Raw genomic sequence first — 11500 nt, 5'->3', positions numbered from 1 at the left:
AATTTAATCTCGCCGGGGTGTTACTTAGAAAAACCTTTTTCACTGTCAATTTTTTCCCTCCCCCCGCTCCCTTCCCCCTCCTCCCCCTTTCCCCCCCCCCTTCTTCTCCGTCCCTCCCAGCCCTGATTGAATTTCGCAAGGCCCTGATATCTTTCTTTTTTTGTAGGGATGCACGCTGCTTATGCAAATACCAGCCTTTCATAGCGCCTCCCCGGCTCAAGCCCTCCAACTTGAATGTGACCAAAAGCTGTGCTCTCCCCTGCTAACTCCTTAGCACAATTACACCTCCATTCTGCTCCAGGGGCCCGGGGAGGGGGGGAAGAAAAATCATTTTAAACTAATAACACGTGCTGTTTGCTTTGGATAATTACAAGGGAGCTTCGGCTTCTGCGAGCTATGAAATACGCCGTTCGGTGGGGCGGGAGGGAGGCTCCATGTTATGCCTACGCTGCGAGTTGTATCTCCTGGAGGAGATGCTCTTGAGGCTCCCTCCATCTCATGCTCCTCCTGTGCACCTGGGCAAGCATTTACATTTCCTCCCAAGGAACTTCTCAGTGCTTTGGGCTATGGGAGAGTGGAGAAGGAGGCTGACATTTTCCTTATCTCAAGTCACAATTTCCTGCAAGCATCAAGATAATAAAACATTTGCAGAGGGGAAGATGAGTGAAATGGATGTGTCGGGTGGCTCTGCTGTGGCAGAGCGGGCAGGACCAGGGAGAAAGGACACCCGCGGGATGTGGCTGCTCCGCCGGCTCTCGTTTGCATCGTGGCCCTGCTGTTATTGTCCTCCCGCCTTGTCTGCAGGGGGAAGTTTATGTCGAGGGCTTGTGGTGGGGTGAGGAGGAGGAGGGGAGTTTTCCCCAAAAGCACCCAGGAATCTGTCAAAAGAGGGACAGAAAAGAGAAGAAGAAGAAGAAGGGAGACAGAGAGTGGGAACGTCAAGGACCCCTGACTAATGAATAGCAAGTTTGCCCTTGAACCTCCCTGGGCTTTGCCATTCCCAGGCTCCAAACAAGGGCTGATGCATGCTTGGGCCCAGCTGCAGGGGGACCGGGCTATGGTTCATCTCAGACACTTTGACAGCCCGGGCCTTTTCCCCGCATAGTTCAGACTCGCCTAACTACTCCCCTGGCAACAGCTCAGTGCAGGAACCTGTGCTGAGGCCCTGCCTGCTGCATACAGAAGTACGAGGAGGAGGGGAGCCGCTGGGAGAAATTAGCTGGAGACCGGCTTAACCCATCAAGTGCTGGGCAGGCGCTGCCAGCCCTGGCACCCTTTGCTCTATCCCTGGCTCAGCACTCGCTGGGAAGTGTCCATGGAGGAGCAGGAGAGGGGCAGGGGTGGCTTAGACCTGCTGAGTCGCTGTGTATGGCAAATCCCATGACCTGCTGCTTCACCAAGACCCACCGCCTCGGACAAGGTGGGGCTGAAGGTGCCAGGGATGTAGGAGGCAGCTGAAATAGATGGTTGGAAAAGACCCCTGGACATTGAGCGGGAAGGGCATGGTGCAGCAGGGACAGGGCATCCCTCTCTGCCAGCCAAACCGAGGGCTCAAGCTGGACAAGAGAGGCACAAACTTGCCCTGGCTGCTCTTTCTGCATTGCAGATCAAAGGCAGGGGACAAGCTGGCCTTAGGGGTCTCTGCTGAATGACTGGAGAGAACAGGCACGAGCACCCGGCGGCTCTAAAGAGCAACCCAGAAACGTTCCCACATCCCAGCCCCATATAAATCAAGGGGGAGAAAAGAGGCGGGGTGGGGGGGGGAGCTCTGTCCCGGCCTCTGTTTTTACAGAGCATCTTTCATGTGCAGCCCCTCAGAGAGACGGCTTTGCCGAGCTTGTTAAGGCCAGCTCCTGCGCCAGGCAGAGAGGGGGACGCACCATATGGAGAGGAGAAAAAGAAAAGGGGACACTGAAAATGGAAAATTATGCAAAGCAGGAGGAGAGGCGCTGGGGGAAAGGGGGGAGGGAGGCAGCGAGGAGATGGGGGATGGGGAGAGAGGAGGCTGGGAAGCGAGCCTGGACTTGGGGGACACCGGCGAGCTGGCACCAGGGCCGCAGGAGCCACAGAAGTTTCCCATGAGCAGGCACAGGACAGCCTTTGGCACCCTTGGGTGCTGTCACCAGAGGGCAGCTCTCCAGCCTGGCCTTCCCTGAGGGGGTTTGGATGTGCCAGGGCAATGCCTGGCTGGATGCACCCTGCATTCGGAGCTGTGCCATGCTGGAGATGCAGCCAAACAGGGCCTGCGGTGACCTACTTCAGAAGTGTCTTCAGGACCTCAGTTACTATGGCAATGAGGTTGCAAGCAAACATTATGGGTTTTTTTGGTCAAGGGTTTTGCTTTTAATCAACCACAAAAACCAGACTCATGTACAGAGGTGCTGGGGGCCTTGTAAGAAATGGTCCTGAACAGTAACAAGAGCAAGGGCCTGAATCGCCCCTTTGTCTCACTGCCAGTGCAGGGATGGGGGGCACTTAGCTGAGTTAAGGAGAATGTGAACACAGCTGGCAGAGTCCTTCCCTTCTCCTTGGTGCCTGCAGGGTCCCAGTGCCACAGGGGGCTGCAGCCCCAGTGTGGCTTAAGGATGCTCTGCAGGCACAGGAGGGAGAATGACCTTCCCCAGTCCTTGCACATGTCAGTGCCCAGCTTGCGCTCAGACTCCATCACCTGGCCTAATGTGATGTTTGGAGCAATGACTTGGTTCTTCCCAACACAACTGTGGAGCTCATTCTCTCTCCTGGAAACCTTTGGTCACACCTCAGCTTCTGGGCTCAGTTCACCCTGGCATGGTGACAGCTCCTCCATCACATAGCCACCCTGTGCCTCTGACCTGCAGGACTCTGTTGGCTCCCAGTCCATGGGCCAGGACTACCTTGCACATCCTCACTGGGTGCAAGCTCACTTCTCCAGCCCACCTTTCACCCTAGCATGGACAGCCACCCAACCTGGGTCCTGCTTGGTCCCCTCCATCTCTCTTCTCAATGGCTTCTGTTCAGAGCAGACAGAGCTTTTCCTTCACCCTCCTCAGCATCACCCAACACCCAGGAACACAAGCTGCTCCTGGCTGCCATCCTTCCTTCCTTCCTTCCTTCCTCTCAGCCCTGGCACAGCCTTTGATCTCACACTCATCTCTACTGTGCTGCTCCCTTTTTTAGCTCCTTTTCCTTCTCCAACTGTGTGTTGCATCAGGAAACCCTCCCTCGCTGCACCCCAAATGAATCTCTCCATTAATCCTTTCTACCACACTTTCCTCCGTGTACCAGCTGTAAACTGACCATCAGCCCTCATGGTCACCCTAGAGCCCCAAACCCATGTTTGAGGCAGGTATGGAACAGATTCACACAGGCTGAGCGCATGGTGATGGGCTGGCACATGGGCAGGAGTGGGACTGTGCCTGCGGAGATGGGCACGCTTGCCCCAGCATACACGTGTTCCTGCCTGCACATGCCAACACCTACATGTTCCTGCCTACGTTCCCGCTGCCGGATCCGAGGCTGTGGGATCTTGAGGGGAGATCTTGTTCCCCTCTGGGACACAGGCATTATCTGCACAACATGGCTGTAGGCTGGGATTGGGGTTGTTTGGCCTTATGGTCACTAGGTGAAGGAGATGCTGTGTCCATCTTCTAGTTTCTTCAAGAGGCATGCCCTGGAGTAAGGCTACATGTGTTGGCCAGATCCTCAGTAAAGCCCTGGAATAAGCTGTAGGCACTGGAAAGGATTCATCTAAGCAGCACACAAAGAAAAACAGCAAGAAATACCGTTCACAGGGGCACAAGGAAAGCAGAGCTTCCACCCACAGGGCAGCCGTGTGGGGCTCCAGGGGTGGGCAGGCCCCATCACAGGAGATAATTCAGAACTTGCTCTCCAGATGATGCATTTGCAGCAACTTCCCTTCTGCAACCAGCGGGGGTAAACAGAGCTACCTGTGCTGCAGACACACGTTTGAATCTGTATCTTCAGGTGCATGTCCTGGGCTGCTTTAGGGCTGCCTAGCCACGGTGGCAGAACGGTGCAGAAATGAGCTGTGCCTTCATGGAGGGGAAGAAGAGAGATGTCTTCTAACCTCAGCATCCTAACACAGGCAAGCAACAGCCCCTCCACAGACAAATCCAGGTGAAGGGTCTCTTTGGTGCTATCTTTGCCAATTCCCACCGGCTGGAAATGGGTGTTGTGGGGTGAGCACAAGGGATTCAGGGTGTCCTTTGGATCAGCCTGGCCTCAGCTGCCCTGCTGGAAGCTGAACCGCTTCCAAGGAGGATACGGCAAGAACAGTGAGTCCTGCCCGAGCGACGGTCCAAAGCTTTGGCACTTCGTCCTGATTCAACCTCGCCCCAGATTCCTGCCCCTGGCATGCATCCAGGTTTCTTTCTCCTTGACCCACCTCCATCAAAAGAAGTGCTGTTACAAGTCCCTGCTCTGAGTTTATAGTCTACAAATAGAAGCAAAGCAGCGCCTGCTCCAGAGCTGAACATTTCCACTAACCCTTATTTTAACACCTGTCCCAGCAAAAGGACTCTTTGGGGACCATGCCCCTTCAACAAGATGTTAAGTATTTCAGCCTTCAGCAGTACAAGACACCAACACAATATTAAACTATACAATTGCTATAAAATCCTGTATTCCTGCATCCCTGCCCTGGCTGCAGAGATGCTCCATGCGAGCCCATCGCTAGCAAATACTCCTCTGGATGGGGACAGGGAGGGCTGGGGCAGGATGTGTTTATGGGGCAGCAGAGCTGGCTCTGCCATCTCGCCTGGGGAAGCTGTGCCATGGGAGCTGATAAAACAGCATTTCATTTCCAAACAGGCCCCTGGAGACCTCTTGTGTGAGGGGCATAATGGAGAGAGGGGGAGAACAGAACAGGGAGACATGACCCCAGGCTAAAAATAAACCAGACCCCAGGGCTGTTGGACCTTATTGCTCTACACCAGGGTTCAGGCTGGCCTGTCCCTTGAATCAGCACATCTCTGCTATGTCACCACTGGTGGGGAAATGGCAAGTGGGGATTTTTTCACCTCCCTCTTCCCCCCATTCCCCTCCCCTAAGTCCTTTTCCGCATCATAAGCAAAGTCCTAATAAAGCTCCCATCCCCACTGCCAGCCCTGCACCATGCTCCCAGCAGAAAAGAGATGCAAAGCCACGCTTGGAATCTGATTCCCCGGCTTTAAACGCTGCTCTGCCAGCAAAGTGCGACTTGAAAGCTCCCCTGTCACAGTTACAAAGCTCCGAACAGCCCTTCCTCGGATAATCACGCTTATCTCCAGATTAAGAAAGAGAGACCTGCAGCTGAGGCTGGTCACATGGGCTGGGATGTGGGCAAATCTCTTTTAAACAATCCCCATATAGCTGTGACCTCCACCGCAGCCCAAATACACCGTCCCTCCCGTCCCACTCGACAAAACAGCTCTGGAGACATGACAGAGCGTGTGAGGAGACCACGCTCCAGGGGGAGGAGTGAGAAAGCGATGGAGAAGAGGAGGATAAGAAAGACGGAAGAAGGAATAAGTGAAGGGAGGATGTGGGAGAGGAATAGGATGTGATGGAGGAGGAGGAAGAGTGCGTGGATAGAGGGGGAGGATGATGAAGGACAGGGAGGTCTCTGCTACTCTTCCTGCTGGGGATTAGTTGTCCCTCCACTATCCTCAGTTTAACTCTTCCTGCTCTGTCCCCGGCTGGCAGCCCAGCCCCATTACATGACTCCGGCTGTGCCAAGCAGCCTTGGCAGGGCGAGCATGCTACCTACTTTGCCACCACGGATTCATTAAGAGGCTTTGCTTTTGTAGGGATAGTCATCCCAATGGGGAAAGGGGAAAAACCACCCTTCTGCAGATCAACCCAGTGAGGAGCTCCGACAAAGTGGTTTCTACAGCCCTGCCCAGAGCTTAGGAGCAGAATTAGGGAGAGGCAGGGGTGTACAAAGAGGACAGGAGGGCAGACAGGTGGGAGACCAGCTGGAAGGGGTCCCCAGCATGCCCGCTGCTCAGGGCTGAATTGCCAACCCATTACAGGATGCTGGTACCTGGTTCTTCTTTGTGATTAAAGGCCACCTTGCGTCTGGGTCAGGCGTGGCTGCTAAATGAAAGACCCAAACAACCACAGAGGGACTTTTCCCAATGGCAGGTTCCCCTTTTACCTCCATGTGGGATTAACACAATTACTTGGCAATGAAGGAACCCAAATGGCTCTGATATGGGCACAGCTGCAGAGCACTGGGATGGACCTCTCTGAGGATGCCCACGATCTGCTGGCACTGACTGGGGGTTTCCATACGTGGGGCTCAGCCAGCGGCTCAGCTCGCCGGAGGGACCGCAGTGCTGCTGCTCATTATTCACCCTGCACAATTAGGCACCGCTGATAAGTCACACGGAATTGCCTTTGTTCTCCAACTGGATGACCTGCATGTCACAGGAGTCCCTTTCTCCTGCACATTACTCATGAGTTGCCCACGATACCCCCTGATGGATTTGGGGACACTCTTTGGGCTGCCTACAGATGCACCCTGGCAGATGCCCTGTGCAGGTCGATGGGGAGGTGCAGCCTGGCCCTGGCTGCCTTCCTGCACTTCTCTGAGCACAAAGGAGAGCGGCTGCTCCCGCAGCACACTCCAGGGACTCAGCTCTCCTCCAGGCAGGTGGCTTTGCCCCTCCCTGACTACTCTACCATCTCTTTGTGTCACCTCCCAGCAGCAGAGGAAAACCCGGTGTAGCTGCAGAGACAGTGGGGAAAGAGGTGTCAGCCCTTGCCCAACCCAACCTTGCTGAAGTCAATGGCCACCTTACCTTCTTCATCAGGACCTTCCCTTTTGCCCCTAGCCAGCCCATCAGAGGGAATCAACCCCATGCTCTGCTGCTCTGATCAAGCCATCTCCTCCCCAGGTTCTCCCTGCAGGACCAGCCCTGCACCACAGTGTATCTGCTCCTGCTCTCCATGCCTTCACCATCAGCACCAGGACCCAAGTATGGAAGAGAAGGCAAAGCAGATGGGAGCCAGCATGAAGCTGGTGCCACCAAACTCCGCAGCAGACAAGCCATGCTGAAGCAAAACTCCCCTAGATGACCTCTCCCGTGTAATTCCCTGCTCTTTTGGCATCCAGCAGCTGCTCGGAAGCAGACAGGAACACAGAGAGAAAAGACAAGTTGTCCCATTCTAGAGCTTGCTCCCACTCTGCTTAAGAAATGTATGTGGGCTCTTAAGCCTTATTGATTTAAAGGAAAGGATGCAAAATTAATTTAGACAGGAAATTAATTAGATGTGAATTGGTGTTTACAATCCTGCATGTACAATGAATTCTTGTGTGAACCCACAGAATGCGGATGGATGGATGGATGGATGGATGGATGGATGGATGGATGGATAACAGTACTCCAGGAATGACATTATGAGCTGGTCCATACACTGGGGATGTAGAAAGACTTTTTTTCTGCATTGGTAATTAATAACTCTATCCTGAGCAAATGTTGATAAATCCTTTCCAGCGCACGTTATCTCTGTCTCTCCAACTCCTGTTCTGCATTTCCATTTGCCTCTTTCCACTGCTCCACCCCTGGCACCCACACGCTTCACTTCCCCCCCCCATATTTTGTAACTGGTAGCGAATTTGACTCCCTTTCTGGAGAAGCGGGCGGAGGTTTTGTTGCTGGGGCTTTGTGTGAGTGATTGAATGTGTATATACAAAGATGGATACAAATCCGTTGGAAATAAACACCTTTTAGTGGACCTGAGAGAGAGACACAGGGCAGAAAAGAAGAAAGAGCCTGGAGACCCTCCGCCAGACAATCAGCAAAGATGAAGCGAAAGACCCAGTGAACCAAAAAAGGCCTCAGTTCTCTTTTAAACTCCACATTATTTGCAGCAGATCCCATCGTTGGGAAGCACTGATGCTGATGCACCAGAACTCAGAGCAACCCTCACCCCGCACAGCTCAATTACCCCCGGCTGCCAGGCTGCATCCCCCCACAGCCCCGCATGTCCCCCGCCGCCCAGACAGCTCTCGCCAGTGGAAGGAGTACAAATATATTCATTGGCACCTTATCAGACATGCATGCAAAACTAATTAACATGGGGAGACATGCAAGCTGCCACCCAGCCACCAATACACACCCACGAGCATGCACACACACACGCACGCATGCACAAGGCAACCCTTGTCTAGGGGGGACATTCAAAAGGCTTTGTCACTAATTTAGGCATCTGTCTCAGTCTGGTCTGGTCCTCCTGGCTAGGCTGGAGTTGTGGCTTTTTTTTTTCCCACTCTGTTTGACAATGCTGGGAACATGCCCGGAGACCCCTCATTCAAATCACCCCTTGACAATGGTCTCATTGTGTGAGCATATAGAAAAGGGAAAGGATGGGGGAGAAGATGTGGAGGGGGGGGTAAGGAATTAAAATGTGAACCCAAGGAAGTGTTTACTAACACAAGCCTCGCAGCTGCCCCGTCTCTCCTCCACCCCCTTCTTCCGCCCCTGGCTGCTCCAATGGCCCAGCTTGTCCTGTGCGAGGCAGGCAGCGGGATGGTGGGACAGTGGGACAGCGGAACAGTGGGACAGCAGAGCTGGAGCAGGGCTGCACAGAGAGCTGGCAGATTGGAGGGATGAAGCCTCAGGGCGTTTGAGTCATCATCATCAGGGGGCAGGTATGGGTTTAGGAAGAGAACATGGTGCCAGAGATGCCTTGGAGAGGATTAGTGATTTAAAACGTCCTGGGAAGGACATCTTCATAGAGGAGCAAGGGATTTATTGATATAACCACTCCAAGGCTTTCCAGGCAGGGAGAAAAACTGTTTAAACCTGGCCTTGTGGATTAGAGCAAGTGAGCAGGCTCGCCGTGTGGTTTGGACTGCTCTCTTTGGTGCTGCTGCCAGAACGCTACAGCGTGAGAAGAAAGGCAGGGAGCAGCGGGGTGTCAGGGCTGGGGGCTCAGGGAACAGACCAGGCTCCCTTCAGGACCTGCTTATTGCGAGTTATTGAATACTGGGAGATAAAAAAACATAGGAAAAAAGCCCCTCTAACCCGCCAGCCACACCTGGGGAAGGAAGGAGAGCAGGTGCAGATGGGGTGTTAGCCCCCAGCCCCACTGCGCTTGGCTGGGCTCGGCAAGCACCGTTCAGCTGGAAATGCCCACGAGTCGGCAGAGAAAAGGGAACAGAAGCTGGGGAGGGGGAGAAGATGATGACAACGCTTTCCATATATGCAAATGCATCCACACAAGATACCCAGAGGGAGACAAAACAAAGAGACCTCAAAGAGGCTGGCTCCGAGACCTGCACAAAGCCAGATACCTCCGTACACCTACGGTGTCTGCACGTGAAGACCTGCACAATGCAACATGCAGAGGTTCCCCCCATCTGAGCAAATACCAGCCCAAAGAAAGCCTGGTTAAAGAGCCCAGTAAAAGCTGCAAACACAAATGCCACAATCACACATCCTCCTACACAAACAGATGCACCTTAGGAGTAGGAAGCTATTCCTGTCCATCAGCTTAGTCAGAGAAGAAAAAAGCTGTGATGCAAACCCAAAAGAGCCCTGCCTCAGCTCCCCTGATATTGCTCCTGCAGCTAGATCCAGCACTTGGACCTTTGTTTGTTTTCCATAAGAGGAACACAAAGAGATTTCTGGACATAAACAAGGCATAAATATACATACAAGGCAGGGCAACCTATAAACAAGGCAGGGCAAAACATTACACAGAAAGCCAAGAACATGCATGAAGCAAAACGTTTCCTTCCCACAACCGCTGTGATGAAACAGAAGTCACCTGTGCAAACATATCTGCTTTAAAAAGAGAAGCTACTGCCAAGTAAGCAAATCTGTGCTTTTTATCCAAACAAGTGGTTGTGAGCAGGTTTATTGCCACATTCCTCTGCCCCAATACACAGGGATAAGCACTTGACATACAGTGACACGCAGGGACTCGGGGATGGAGCTGTGGTTTTAATAGGGCAATGCAGACACCGAATGAAATAAAAGCCTACAGAGATTGGCTTGCCAGGACTCAAGGCTGAGAAAAGCTATATGACAGCAATGAGGAACAAGGACACTCACAATCCTGCTCTCATTTCCATGCTGTATATTTGGGAAGCTTTTACTGAATGCAATTAAATCCTCACTTAGGATTTAACCCAGTGAAGCTGAGGGCAAAGCTTGGTACAAGAGCCACCTCTGGGCTCTTCCCCCCAGCTTGCTCTGCAGAGGTCAATGGGAGTTGTGAAGAAGTTGAGTGAAGGAGCAGGAGATTCGTAGCTCCCAGCCAGTGTGGCCATTTCAAAGCCCTCCCTACCTCTGTCTTGGCTGTTCTTGCCTTCATCAGTGATTTGCCTCTTTGCTCGCGAAGCCTTGGCTGCAGGGGAAAGTCAGTACCAGCCTCATGAGCACAGGGACTAAAGGTATTTGGGCATTGCTTTCTCTGTAATGGGAGCTGAAGACCTCAGCAATCCTCCAACACATTCATTCCCTGCCTCTGGGGGCTGATCCTTCCTTTAAGACACCCCAGCGTGGATCCTATGCAAGACCCTTGCAAGAAACCACACAAGACCCTCTGGTATTAACACTTATTTGACTATTTTTAGATTTTACAGTGCATTTCAAAGGCTCTTTAGTTCCTCAGCACAGTTTAACACACTAAGTTTCACAAGCAACAAGTGATAAAACTCCTCACCTACTTGCACCATGTAGGTAAGGTTACCTCCGGGCTGTGGCCTTAAATCTATATGTGCTTTCCCCCTCAGAGGCTGAGAAGTGTAAATCTCTACATCTCATTAAACAGCTCTGCAGATCACTGAGAACCGATTGCCTCACAACATAACTTTTCAGCTGGTCACTACCCACGAAAGGATGATTTTACATGACATTTATTCATGCAAATTGCAGGAGCTGAAGTCTGGTTCCCCAGCAAGAGCGTAAAAAATTACAGTTTTGATGCATAAACACTGGCATCACCACAGAAAGCACAACGAGACTGGAAACACATCCTTGGGTTTCAAATGCAGCGCAACAGAACTTAGAGCATCCTTATCAGGTGGCGGTTTATCAGGAATGACCCCCCCGAAACAACGCAGGGGAGGCGGAGGAGGGGACATGCAAGCCTGCAGGGGCTAGAGAGGAATGAACTTCTCCTGCTGCATGTGCAGGAACCTGCCATGGGGAGAGCACACGCGACATTTTACGTCACACACAAAGCCTACTCTGTCCAATAAAGTGTGGAAGTAAAACAAAGCATGAAATCCAGGCATAAATTAGCATCCCTCTAGTCTAGCTTTATTTGTGCTGCTGCTGCTGTGGATTAGCATCGAGCTGCCTGACAGGCTGATAGGCAGGCAGGAACAAGGAGAAATAAAAAAATAATAAGCAGTGGGTGTCTTTTTTTCCACTCTGGTTCCTGGGATGTCTGCTGGCAAAGTGCAGGCACTGTTCATCCCTTTAGGATCAGAATTTTTCTGTCTTCCTGGGAGAGCAATAGGCTCTGAAGGAAAGCAGATCCCAGTCTGAGGTTTATGCCTGCA

The sequence above is a fragment of the Neopsephotus bourkii genome, unplaced genomic scaffold (assembly GCF_033783945.1).
Source record: "Neopsephotus bourkii isolate Nb327-2 ecotype Australia unplaced genomic scaffold, CSIRO-AGI_Nbou_v1 NB_1572, whole genome shotgun sequence".
NCBI classification, from domain to species: Eukaryota; Metazoa; Chordata; class Aves; order Psittaciformes; family Psittacidae; genus Neopsephotus; species Neopsephotus bourkii.
The sequence above is the reverse complement of the archived record's forward strand: the minus strand, read 5'-3'. Positions refer to the sequence as shown.